Source organism: Chionomys nivalis, chromosome 16 (assembly GCF_950005125.1).
Source record: "Chionomys nivalis chromosome 16, mChiNiv1.1, whole genome shotgun sequence".
Lineage (NCBI taxonomy): Eukaryota > Metazoa > Chordata > Mammalia > Rodentia > Cricetidae > Chionomys > Chionomys nivalis.
The window spans coordinates 28,924,304-28,937,635 of NC_080101.1; positions in this window are offsets into that span (position 1 = coordinate 28,924,304).

The window sequence follows — 13,332 nt, forward strand, 5'->3', positions numbered from 1 at the left end:
GAGTAAGGTGCCCGCTGCATGTGGAAGCATTTAACCCAGGGTCCCCTAAGTCTGAGACCCAAATGAGGCACAGTCACATGACCTTACAGGGTGGGGACCCTGTTTCCCACAGGGTCCTCTCTCACCTTCACAATGGAATTCAGACCACCTGGAAATAATAGGACACCAGTAAGATTTTAAGTGAATGAAGCTGTCATGCGGTTAGCAAGCAAACAGCAAGGAAACTGTCTTTTACACTGGAAAGCAACCAGCAAGTTTGCTGTGTGGTCAGCCCGTTTGTTCGCCCAATAAGCCTCTTGTTGCCACCTTTACAGGCAAAGTGGCTCATGGCTAGGCACGTGGGGGGCGGTGTGTGTGTGCGTGGGGGGGGGAAATTGTAAAGAAGACACAGGTGTTTTCTTTTTCGGTGATAGCACTTTTCTCACTTTGGCCACCAGGTGGCAGCACGTGAACAAAGAATTCTTGATCATCTGTTGGCCTAAGGGTTTAGGGAAGGTGTTACGTAAGTCTCCTGCTTCAGAGTCAACATGTAAAAGTAAAATATGTATTTTAATTCTTTTGTCAGCATATGTAAATCACACAAAGTAACGGTTTCATTATGACACTTTGATAATGGAGACGATGTACTTTGGTCATACTTACCTCCTTTAAGGAATTTTCTGTTGTCTTTTTTTTTTGAAGCATGGTCTTCAGACTGTAGTAGTTCCACCCTTCCACGCTGTCAGTGGTTTGCGATTACGGGGGACCCTGTTGTCTCTGGGCTGGCTTTGTCAAATGATCTTTAGCTCTAAGATAATTGCTTTAATCTGGATACCCACCCCAACCCATATGTCAAAGACTTGGCCCCTACATAATGACATTACTGACCAGTGGGGCCTTGTGAATGAAAGTCTAGCTGTTGGGGGCATGCTCTTGAAGGGGACACTGGGATTTTGGTGTCTTCCTGTTTCTTTTTGCAGTACTAAATGCTACTGCCTCCCAGACAACAGGGTCAAACATCCATGCCCTGCATCTCTGAAATAGTGAGCTAAAGCAAACTTGATCTCTCAGTGTTGCCTATGGTAGCCCAAAGCAGAGCGACATAGTAACTCCCAACACAGCCCCTCACCCCTGCCTGCCTGCCAAAGAACTGTGCATTCACCTGGATAGTAGCCCCCCAAGTCCACTTCAAGATGTGGGTGAGGATGAGCAAGAACAGCTACCGTGGATGCTGGGCATGAAGAGTCAGGCCTTTGTAGAAGATTGAATTATCACGGTTTGGAAAGATCTTGTCACCACGTGTGATCTGCCCAGAGGCACTCTCCAGAGCAACCAAAAATCCTCCAGCAAAGGCTTCGTTGTTTTCAGCCTCCAGTTTGCAGGAGCCAGGGTGACCTGCTAAACACAGTGTTCCGTAGGCAGTTGGATTTCCAGCTGAAATTGGTGGGAGGAATGCCACAGAGTGTCTGCATTTACAGAAGAGATGGGAACCTGATCTCGAAAGGGAGATGGCCTCCGCAGCAGGAGACTGACTGTCCATGCCTTCTGGTGAGCCCGGGGAATGGGTGGGAAGATGAGATGGGGCCAAAAATTAATCCCCGTGTGCGATAGTCATTTATTTCTCATTTAGGTTCTTTTCAGTTTATTGTGTGAAGGAGTTGAGTCCAAGTTAAGGCAGACCCCAAATGGTTGCATTATGCAAGCTGTGAGGTTTTTAAAACTTGTACAAGGGACACAGGGAAATTCTTGTCATTACAAGGACATCCTTACCACAAGTCCAGAACCTTCGGCAGATCACCCTCAGCCAGGCCAGTGTATGCCAGGGACTAGCACATACCCTATGCTGGCCACCCTGTAGCCAGATTTCCGCTCTGTGTGCTGGGTGCTCAGTTGCAGTGCCGTTGCAGACAGATCTCTAAGACGCCACATTAGAGACATAGAAACCGGTCTCTTCAGAAGATGAGACCTACTGGGTCTGCCAGGAGTCTGAATGTTGGAGGTTCCAAGTCCACAGTACTGGGGCTCCTTTGTGCCAGTCATCAGTCCTGGCAGTAAGACCAAATGGTCTCTCTCTGCTTGAATTCATGAGTGAGCAGTTACGTCAGGAGGTGGGAGGTGTGACAATCAGAGCCTAGACTGCTTGGTTTGGGGCAGTTGTCTAGTAGTGAAGCCTCCCCTGCCAAGGGGCCTCCTGTAGCCGCGCAGAGTGTTTCCTTACGTGTGGTGGCAGCCTTGAGTGACCCTGGGCATGTTGTTAAAGGGTGATTCATGATGGCCAGGCATGGCTTCTTCCCATAGTCCCCTACAAAGCAGCCCTCATGGCACCCAGTTGCATCTTCACAGAAGGTGGTGGTTCTGTTTTAGCAATATTAGCAAAAGACAAAGGGTAGATAAAGCCTGACTCACTCCATCAAGATCTCTGCTATTCCCGAACAGGAGGCATAGAAGAGGAGTCTAGCCATGGTTCTTGGGATGGCCTTCCTGCTCCGGAGGGCTTTTCTGAACCTCGGGGTTAAAACCTCCAGAAGTTTTGCAATAGCGTATCTGAAGTGCCTGGCATGAGAGGACTGGTCCTGGGAGTTTTCAGGGCTGGGAGCAGAGGTGTGCTCATAGCCAGAGATGTGCCCAGAAGGAATACGAAGGCCCTAGACCAGAAGGAGTAGATTCTGTCCTCTGGAGCTCCCGCTCTGTCTGCCTTCCTTTGCTGTCCACTAAGAGACTTGCTGACCAGTAGACTACACTAGAAACTGAAGAATCACTGGGTTTGAATCCCAGATCTACCACTTAGGAACAGCACAACTGTGGGAAAGATGTATAACTCTGTGATCCTTGGATTTCTCACCTACAAAAGTCTTGAAAATTCCATTCACTGGCAGGATTACTATGGACATAAAATAATAAGATGAGGACAAAGCAGTCAGTGTGTGTTGGTCACCAAATAAAGATGTTTGTGCCAATGAGTTATTCTTCTTTTACTTTATGTTTTTTAAAAACAGATAGTGATGTGGAATTTCCCTCAGTATGCTATGAATATGTTTTATTACTATTGGCCTATGGCAGGGCAGAATACAGCTAGGTGGGAAAACTGAACTGAATGTAGGGACAGAGAAGGTGGAGTCAGGCAGACACCATGTAGCTGCCCAAGAAGCAAGATGTGAGGTGACAAACCATGAGCCTTGTGATAAAATATAAAGGAATAGAAATAAGTTAAATTAAGATGACAGTTGCTGGAACTTCCCTGGCTGTGACATTGACTTTGAGTTCAGTATACTTTTTCTGGCTTAAGCAGGCTAGTGTTTATTACAAGATCCTGGCAACAGGCAGTCTATAGAAGAGCACTTAGCTGTCATTGAACCTTCCAGAAGCTTCTGAGAAGATAACGTGCTATGCTTGTCATCCTTATTATTTTGACTTATATTAATTATTGTTTTTTTTCCATGATAAAACACCAAGGCATGACCAAGGCAACTTACAGAATAAAGAATTTGTTTTGGTTTGTGGTTCCAGAGGGATAAGACTCCATCATGGCCTGGAAGCAAGTGGTTGGCATGGTGACAGAGGAAGGAAGCCGAGAGATCACATCTATTACTGGAAGCACATACCAGAGAAAATGAATTGAAATTGAGAAGGATATAAGCTCTCAAAGTCCAGCCACAGTGACAAACTTCCAAGGCACATCCTCTAAACTTCACCAAACAATGCTACCACCTGGGAAGTCTATGGAAGGAAATCCACAGAAATCCCCATATTATGTTTATAAAACCATATGTGGTGGCTTGAATGACAATGCTCCCATAGGCTTACATATTTGAGTGTTTGGTTCCCACTTGGTAGAATTGTTTGGGAAGGATTAGGAGGTGTGGCCTTGTTGGAGGATGTGTGTCACTGGGGTGGGCTTTGAGGTTTTAGAAGCCCTCTCCAGGCCCAGTGTCACTCTCTCTCTCTGCCTCCTGACTGTGGACCAGGCTGTGACCTCTTAGTTACTGCTCTAGTGACATCCTTGCCTGCTGCCATGCTTCTTGCCATGATGATTACTGAAGCCGTAAGCAAGCCCCTAATTAAATGTTTCTTTTTTTTAGGTTGTCTTGGTCATGGTGTCTCTCACAGCAATAGAACAGTAACCAAGACACCATGCTTCTATAAACTAGCCAAATGTATAGATAAATGCATTAAAAGTAAAATATCTCAGCAATATCCCATAAATAACCACTCTCAGTTCCTTCAGGGTTTTTATGTATATCTAAACATGCACATTTCTTTTCTAAAAATAGAATTGCCACTGCGTTAGCCACCATGCAGCTTTCTTTCATTTGTATGTGTGAGTACGCAGCAGGCCTGCTTCCTTGTTGCTCAGCAATCCAGCTTTGTTTGGTCTTATTTCAACATTTTTTTTCCAGATAGAGCTATTTGTAAAGTGGTTCTTTTTTTGAGGCATGATTTATGTTCTTTTCCTAGTATATCATAAAACAGCATATTGTTTATTGGCAACTGTTAAAAATGGAAAAAATTAAAAAGAAAATCAGATAGTCAAAATCAGATTGTGCAAAGAAAAAAGTTCAAGTGATGAAGTTTTTTATTTTTTACTTTGGAGGGGGCCTTAGTCTAAGCCAAAGTTTTCCTTTTATGTCAGCCATAATGGAAATTAGCTCAGAACTTTAACAGAAACAGGACACGGGGTGGGGGAGGAAGCACATCTAGAACCTGTAATGGTGACAGTAGTAAGGACTGGCAGGTGACTTTGAGAAGGGTGCACAATAAACAATGTCCTAAGGGCCATCTCAAAGTGTTTATGAGGTTAGAGTAATTTTGATTCTGGAGGTGGAGGCCAGCAGCTCTCCAAGACTCCCGAAAGACAGCACCAGGAAAGGTCTGACGGCCCTGCTGAGCGTCCTGACCAGGGGAAAGGCTCATGTTTGCCTACCTGTGATGGCTGTTCTTGGTGGTTCACTTGGCTACATCTGGAATTAACTACAATCCCAAAATGGAGGGCACACTTGTGATCCAGATCTGGAGGCAGGAAGACAGAATGCCATTAATCCAGATCTTGAATCTGACCACCTCTTCTCTTGGGAGCCTGTATAAGGACAATGGAAGAAGGAAGGGTTTGTTCTTCACCTGCTTGCCCTCTCCTTGTCAGCGCATCCATTCCTTCACTGGCATTGGAACCTACATTCTTGTGATTCTGGCATATACAGAAGACCAGCTGAGACACCCAGCCTCATGGGACTGAGCAACTACTGGATTCTTGGGCTTCCCATTTACTGCTAACTGATGTTGGACTGCAACCTGTAAGCCATTCTGATAAATTCATATCTATCTACATATATATACATATATCTATATACATTCACACACATATTAATTCATTCCATAAGTTCTGTGACTCTAGAGAGCCCTGACTAATACACTACTGTTGAAATGTGTGTAAAACTCAGAAAATATTTAAAGGGGCAGACCCAGTTATATTAACAGGATAGTTGGGTTGCTCCTCTTTCCTTGTTGAACAAACCCAGTGTTAGACAAGGGTGGGGAGGCAGTAAGTTCTGGTCCCACACTCTCTGTCCATGACAGCGGGTAGAACAGGAGCAGGCATCTCATTTAGATCAGGCAAAAACGGCTTACTTTTCCTCTATCTGTTTGCAAGATGTTGATGTCCACGGCAGCCAGAAGAGCCATGGGCATCCCTTTCTTTTCTATTGCTGTGATAAGACACCATGACCAAGGCAACTTATAAAACAAACAGCTTAATTGGGCTTACAGTCCATGGTGGTGGAGTGAAGACGTGGTGGCAGGGACAGCCAAGAGCCCATGTCCCAAACCACAAGCAGGGAGCAGGGAGACACGGAAACCTCAGAGCCCTCCCACAGAGGCACACCTTTTTCAACAAGGTCATGCACTCCAATCCTTCCCAAACAGTTCGACCAACTGGAGATATAAGAGTTGTCTTGAGGGTGAGGTATCTCATTCAAACCATTATACCAGGTATTAACGATGACAGAGACCCTCTCAATTTGATTCTTCTCTTTCCCTCAGGACGACTGGATTTAAAAAGCATTCTATATTTTATGGACAAAGCTAGAAACAATCATTCTGAGTGCGACAGCCAGACCAAGAAAGACAAATGCCATGTTTTCCCTCATATGTGAATGCAAGCTCTGAGTCTTCAGGTTTGTGCACTTCATTTGGAGAACTCACAGAGGTCAGGAGCAGGGCGGCTATCAAGGGAGGACAGAACGCACTGGAGTAAAGGTCAAAAGGGAATAATGGAATGGGAAGGCTTAAACCGAGAAGGGAATGGAGCTTAGTGTAGGAGAGGGAATTCAGGGAGGGATAAACATTAAAAAAGAAAAAAACTATTCAGATTTTAAAGTTAATTTCAATTGAGTGCACAAAACGGTGGGTTTGTTATGACATTTTCCACACACATACAATTATGCTTGCTCTTATTCATCCCCCCTTCCACAACGCCCTCCCCTCCCCCCTCCCCCACCATTGCTCCCCTTCCTCCTCCTAAGTCACATGAATCCTGCTAACTTCTGTTTTCCTCCTCCCTTTCTTTAAGATTTACTCTTTCCTTCTTATGGTGCACTTTTCACTTTCACCGCGCACACGCGAGCACGCATGCGCGCGCGCACACACACACACATGCATGCACACACACCAAGGCTTGACTTCTCATTTTCTGTTTGTCTACTCAGGGCTATGCGAATCCTGTTGATTACAGGAAGATGCAGTGGCATGGGTTACGGGGTAGGAAGTTGTCTGGACCTGAGAACTAAGTTATTTTCAAGTTATGTCAACTGGTTTGTGGAGGAAAATTGCATACTTCCTTCGGAAAGAAAATTATAAGAAGAGAAATACATTTTCTTTCTTTAAAAATAGAAACCAATTTATGAGCAAAGTGTTGGTTGGCTACATTTTGAAAGTTCAAGAAGTCCGTGAGCTAAGAGCATTTGTGTTGACTTAGCTCACTGCGCTCCAGCTCCTGACTCCTAAAAAGATTAGAGATTTCCCAGTACCGAACACTCCTGGCCGTTCCTGTCTTGTTGTATGCAGTAGATTCTTTGCTGCATTTACTGTGGCTAGCGCTTGGGAGCTATTTTTCAATTATTATTTCCTTATTATCATATATTTCATTGTTATATATTTCACTCAGTTTCATCATCATCATCATCATCATCATCATCATCATCATCATTAGGATTTTTTGGGACAGGGTCACATGCAGCCCAGGCCGGCCTTGAACTCACGCCTCCAAAGTGCTGCGATCATAGGACTACCGCACTTGATCCATGTCAGTGTCTTATTCTGTTTTCTATCGCTCTGCTCAAATACCATGACCAATAGTAACTTGGGGAGGAAAGTGACAACTATCAGGTCACAGTCCATCACTGAGGAAATGCATGACAGGAACTGGAGGTAAGAGCTGGAGGAAGGAGCTGATGCAGAGACCAGAGAGGAGGGCTGCTTGTCGGCTTGCTTCGCCTGGCTTGCTCAGTTTGTTTCCGTATGTATTCTAGGATTATCTGCCTAGGGCTAGCACCACCTACAACGGCCTGGGTCCTTCACAACATTTATCACAAACCAACCAAACAAAAACCCTCATAGGCTTGCCCACAGGGCAGTCTTATTTTCTCACTTGAGAACTCTAGAGTGGCATGTTTCCAAAAACAGCCACCAGTTTTAATATTTCTCTTAGTGATGAGGGGCAAGGAGTGGGCTAAATACCCAGTGATTACTTTTGTTGTCTTTGTTGATTGAGGACCGAACCCAAGACCCGTGCATACTAAGCCTACGTTTTACCACTGAGCGATAGCCCCATCCCATGCTTAGCAAAATGATATTAGGTAACAGAATCCCGAGACTTTGCTTAAAGATGAATTGCAATGAACCTAGTCATATAAGTGTAAGCCATTCTACAACAGCAGATTAAAAAGACAAAAACATGACTCTTGGCAGCTTTGGCCCCCAGAATGGAGCATGAAAAGCAGCAGGGTGAGAAAACTGCTTGGTTATGGATAACCCTGGTTTGCAATGCAAACTAAACTGAAGTTAAGCCAGGGCACAAGGTGGACTCATTGTAGCCTAGTTGACACCTACAGCCAAGAATAGGCACCTATTCCTGCACGTGTACCTCCAGCTTTTGCAGCCCGGCCTTCCCTCTGGTCACCTTCGCCCCCACTAAGAAACCCACTCAGAAGGACCTCCCTCCCCCTAGCTTCCTTCTCTTCCCTCTCCTCCGTTTTCCCAGACTCTAAGCCTGAGCAGATGAGCCCACTCACATTTGAGTGCCAGCTGACGCCGGTACGGTGGTCACCACAGTTTGTTTTTTCTGTGACTTTCCAGGCTCTGGCTTCTGTCTGTCAGCACAGGCAGCTGGCTGACGGGGCTCTTTTTTCCTTGCAGGGACAGAAGGCACAGTTAGGATGGACGGCCAGTACTGCTGCCTTACTGCAGTCCGGTTCCTTCCCCCCTTACTCGGGATCTAGGGAACTGTCCTCCATCCTCTCTGAGTCACTCACTCCTCTGTGCTGGAAATATTTCAGAGGTGGATGACTCACGGGGGACTGGCCACCTTCAGAGATGTTTGGAGCCCGGAGGGAGGGGACACTGGGGGCTAGACTGTTTAACAGAAGGATCTGAGCTCCCAGGAAATCGCCCTCCTGGAGATCCTTGCCCCAGGCTAGTCCATGCCGCATGACTGGGAGATGTGGGTGCTGCGAAGGACCCTGGTGTGGCCAGCAGGCTTCACTGGGTGCTGCTGTGCTGGCTGCCTGCCTGACAAGAGGAGGGCTATTGTGGGCTGAATGTGTGGCCCCTCCCGCAACTCTTGTTTTGAACATGCTTCCCACTGTGATGGTGTTGGAGCTGGGGACTTTGGGAAGCAATTAGGTGTAGGTGAAGGGATATGGACTCCTCATCGGGTCATGCCTTTGATGGAAGAGCAAGGTGAATGGGTGGTAGAGTGCTTGTCTAACTTGCACAAGGCCCTGAGTTCAACCCCCATTAACACACACTCACATGCACACACATGCACACGCACGCATTCATACACACATGTGCGCACGCATACACACATGCACATGTACACAGAGGCAGAGACTTCTCTCTTTGAGCGTATATGACAAGGAATGTCCACACGTACCCACAGTGAGAAGTAAGGACAATGCATTTAGCGAGAGCTGAATCTCCTATCACCTTCTTCATGACTTCCCAGCAGCTTTCCGAGTTGCATAGTCTCTGGCATTTTGCTACAGCAAAGACAGGGTCATTCCATATCACGGAGCATGGTGGGAGAGTCTGCCTTTCTGTGTTTTCGAACAGTGAATACCTTCTAAAATATAGATTCTTGCTCCATATGCCCAGAATTTTAATTTTGCTCACAGATTCAATAACATGTATATGTTTATATGTTAATATTTGTTTAATGCATCAAATTTCTTCATTAAAAGGTAAAGGTAAAGCTATGGCAGAAATATACATTATTCGATTTGAAAAGAGCCTCAGGGTTAAAAAAAATCTTTTCTGTAGTCTCAGATGACTTTAAATTGATCTCCTATAGCATGACCTACTTTGGCATTCTCTCTCTTCCCCATATTATTAAATCTTAAAGAAACTAATCTTAAACATATTCACTCAGTCCTGGACAATTCACAGTCTTGTTTATGTGTCTGACATCTTCTTTTTTCCTATACAGGTCTTCTGTTACCCATATTGGCTTTGAACTTACCCTGTAGTGTAGTGAGGAGCTGTGGGCTGCGTTCCTCCACCCAGCTCCCGGCCGCCTGGCTAGCTTATGCCCCGAAATAACAACACACAAACTGTATTCTTTTAAACACTGCTTGGCCCATTAGCTCTAGCCCTTACTGGCTAATTCTCATATCCCAATCAACCCATCTCTAATAATCTGTGTAGCACAAGTCTTACCAGGAAAGATTCAGCATGTCTGACCTGGCAGCTTGCTTCATTGCGTCTGCCCTGGAGAGCAGTGGCCTGGCATCTTACCTCACTTCCTCTTCCTCCCAGCATTCTGTTCTGTTTACTCCACCCACCTATGTTCTAACCTATGAGGCCAAGCAGTTTCTTTATTAATTAACCAATGACCTTCCTCCATCATTTCCCCTTTTTCTGTTTAAACAAAAAGGAAAGGCTTTCACTTTAACATAGCAAAATTACATATAACAAAACAGTTATCAAGCAAGAATTACAGTTACAATATTTATATCTATTATCATAACTTAACTATAACTAACCATTCTTCAACTCCATCAAAGACTCCAGAAGGATATAATATTACCTAAGTAAACAAGAACTAAGAAACTTCAAACTCTAGAAATGACAGAGACATCTCGCTGCCTGTACAGTCACCCAAAGTTCTTTTGTACCGTTGGGGCATTCGTCTTTGGCCTTCAGGCCCATAGTGTTCAGCAGACATTTCCATGAAGCAGGAAATTTCAAAGACAGTTCAGTCACTATCTGCTGTGTCCTGCAGAATGTCTCGTAGACTCTTTCATAAATCAGGAACCCCGAAAGATCATCTCACCTTTAGGCAAGTTTAGCAGTTCTCTTTCTGAGGGTTCTCTGTGTCCAGTTTATGCAATAGTCCAGGCAAGAGCAGTTTCTTGCCCAAATGGCTACCAAACTCCATAACGAGCCTCTTCTATAGTCTTTGAAAGATATGAAAAATGTCTATCTAAAATATATCTATGTACATCTAGAAAATCTAACATGACTACACACTTGACTATTATTAATGATTATCCATTAACAACCTGTATACATTACATTTTTACATAAACTACACAATCACAATACCTTAATCAAGAGCAGAAGTACATGTCCCCCTCCAGAGTCCTGGTTTTTGTGTTGTGGTGAAGGTTTACCTCACTTCTCTTTCTTTGCAGAGAACTTTGATTTTGCTTCCCTGATGATTCATTGATTGATTTCTTGTCTTGAAATTCCTTATTTGTATCCTCAAAAACCTGAGAGTCACTTTGGTCATTGATTCTACGTGGCTCTTGAAGAGTCCTCCCCCTCTCCGCATCAGAGGGTAGAATTCTTTCTTTTTTCCTTAATTCAGACAACCTTTTCCTTTCTCATAAGAATTGTTGCTTCTTTCCTCCTTTGTCCTTTCTTTGGGTACACAAGTTAAATATTGAGGTGCTGGCCTGTGTTCTCAGTAGCTTATAGTCCCCGCCTCCTTTTCTTTTTTTTTTAAAAGATTTATTTATTTATTATGTATACAACATCCTGTCTCCATGTATGCCCACACACCAGGGGAAGGCGCCAGATCTCATTACAGATGGTTGTGAGCCACCATGTGGTTGCTGGGAATTGAACTCAGGACCTCTGGAAGAGCAGCCAGTGCCCTTAACCACTGAGCCGTCTCTCCAGCCCCCTGCCTCCTTCTTTAGACAGAGTTCAGCCCTAGTGCCAGGCTGGCCTTGAACTGTGCTCCTCTGCTTCTGCTTCCCAACGGCTAGGATTGCACATGGGTGCCAGGGTGTTCGTTAGTGATTCCTATTTCCTTTCTCATCATTTTGTTTCCACTCTCTCTTTCTCTCTCCATAACCCCTCCCCCCCCGAAACATCTCAGCCTGGTCCAAACACTGATCACTGATTTAGTGTGTGTATGTGTGCCCCATGCGTACCTGGTGTCTGTAGAAGGCAGAAGAGGGCATCAGATTCCCTGAAGCTGGAATTATGGATGATTGTGGGCCACTATGTCAATGCCGGGAACTGATCCCAGGTCCTCTGCAAGAGAAGAAATACTTCTAACTGCAGAGAATCTCTCTTGCTCCTTCTTTTCAGCCCTTGTTCATGTAACTCTGTCACAACATTCCTTTCTGGCCTCATCATTTTTTTCCAGGCTCTCTGGGTATCAGTCAGACTTGTTTCCAGTACAAACAACTGCCTTGGCCCCTTGACCCTGTGAGGCAGGTGCAGGGTACAAGAAGTACCCCCTTCCTTTGCTGGCTGGGTTGACCAGATCAGAGATGGGCGTTTGAAAGGAAGAGGCCTCATCTTTCCAGAATGCAAAGAAAGAAACAAAGTAAGCCAGGTGGATGGGTTAGGTATTGTTTCACACAATTCCTTCTAAAAATGGATACACTGGAAACAGAATTATACACATATTGGCAACTCACATAATGTAATATTGTGTAATGCTTAAGTCAGGTGAAACATTTCTATCTCAAGCATTTTCACTTACTGGAATCATTTGAAGTCATTTCTTGCAGCTTTTACAGTGGATTAGCTTCACCTGTAGTCGCTGGCCCCTCATGGCCCAGCAGAGCTTCCTGTCTGGTCTAAATGTAACTCAGTACCACCATCCTCCCTGCGTCTTTCCTCACTTTCTCCAGCTTGTAGTTACTGCCTCTCTATGCTTACCTTCCATGAGGTCGGCCTTTTCAGACGCCGCACGAGTGAGGCCATACAGTGCTTGTCTTTCTGTGCCTGGCTTATTTCTCTTTCCAACCTCTATTCACATTGCCACAAGCAATAGTGTTTTCTTCTTGTTTTATGGACAAACAGTATACTACTGTTCATATGTGCACATTTTCTGTCTCTTGGTCTGTCTGCCTCTCTGTGGTGTAGGTATATCTGTGGTTAGGGTTAGGGTGAGGTATGTCTATGTACAGAGGTACACACCTGCTGTTCCAGGCCTGGGCAGCTAGAGACAAGTAGATCCTTGGCCATGCGAGTGTGTGTGGAGGCTGGGGGTTGATGTTGACTGTCTTCTTCAATTGGGCTCCACTTTATTTTTTGAGACCGGGTCTGTCACTGAACCTGAAATCCACCGATTTGGCTAGAACCTAGGCTCTCATGCTTGCCTCCCTCTGCACTGATTACCTGTGGGTCAGCCTGGGTAGGACCTTCAGATCTGAGTCCCACGGTTGCTGTGCTGGGTATGGAGCCCTCGACTACACAGTCAGGATCAGCGTTTCTTTGCTGATGTTAAGCACGGCCAGGGAGAGGGCTCTGGGCTCCGTGTGTTCATTCACTGGGCTCAGGAGCCCCTGGAAGGTTCCTGGGAGTCTTTTCTGAGTCTGAGGGAATACACTGACACTTCTTCTCAGTCCTCTCAGAGATTCTTTTCTCCCTCAGGACATTTGGCAAACCTCCCAAGCGTCTTCAGCTCTGGAGCTGGTCAGGGCAGGCAGCAGTGCAACAGTCCCCAGCCTTGCATCTGTCACAAACCCCACAGGAAGTGCAGAGCCTGCTCTGCCCGAGGCCTCACAGAGAAGATCTCTATTGCATACTGTTGTGTTACCTTATTTCTTTGGAATTCTGTTATCTTTTACATGTATTAGATTTCAATCAATCAATTAACCAACCAGCCAATCAATCAAT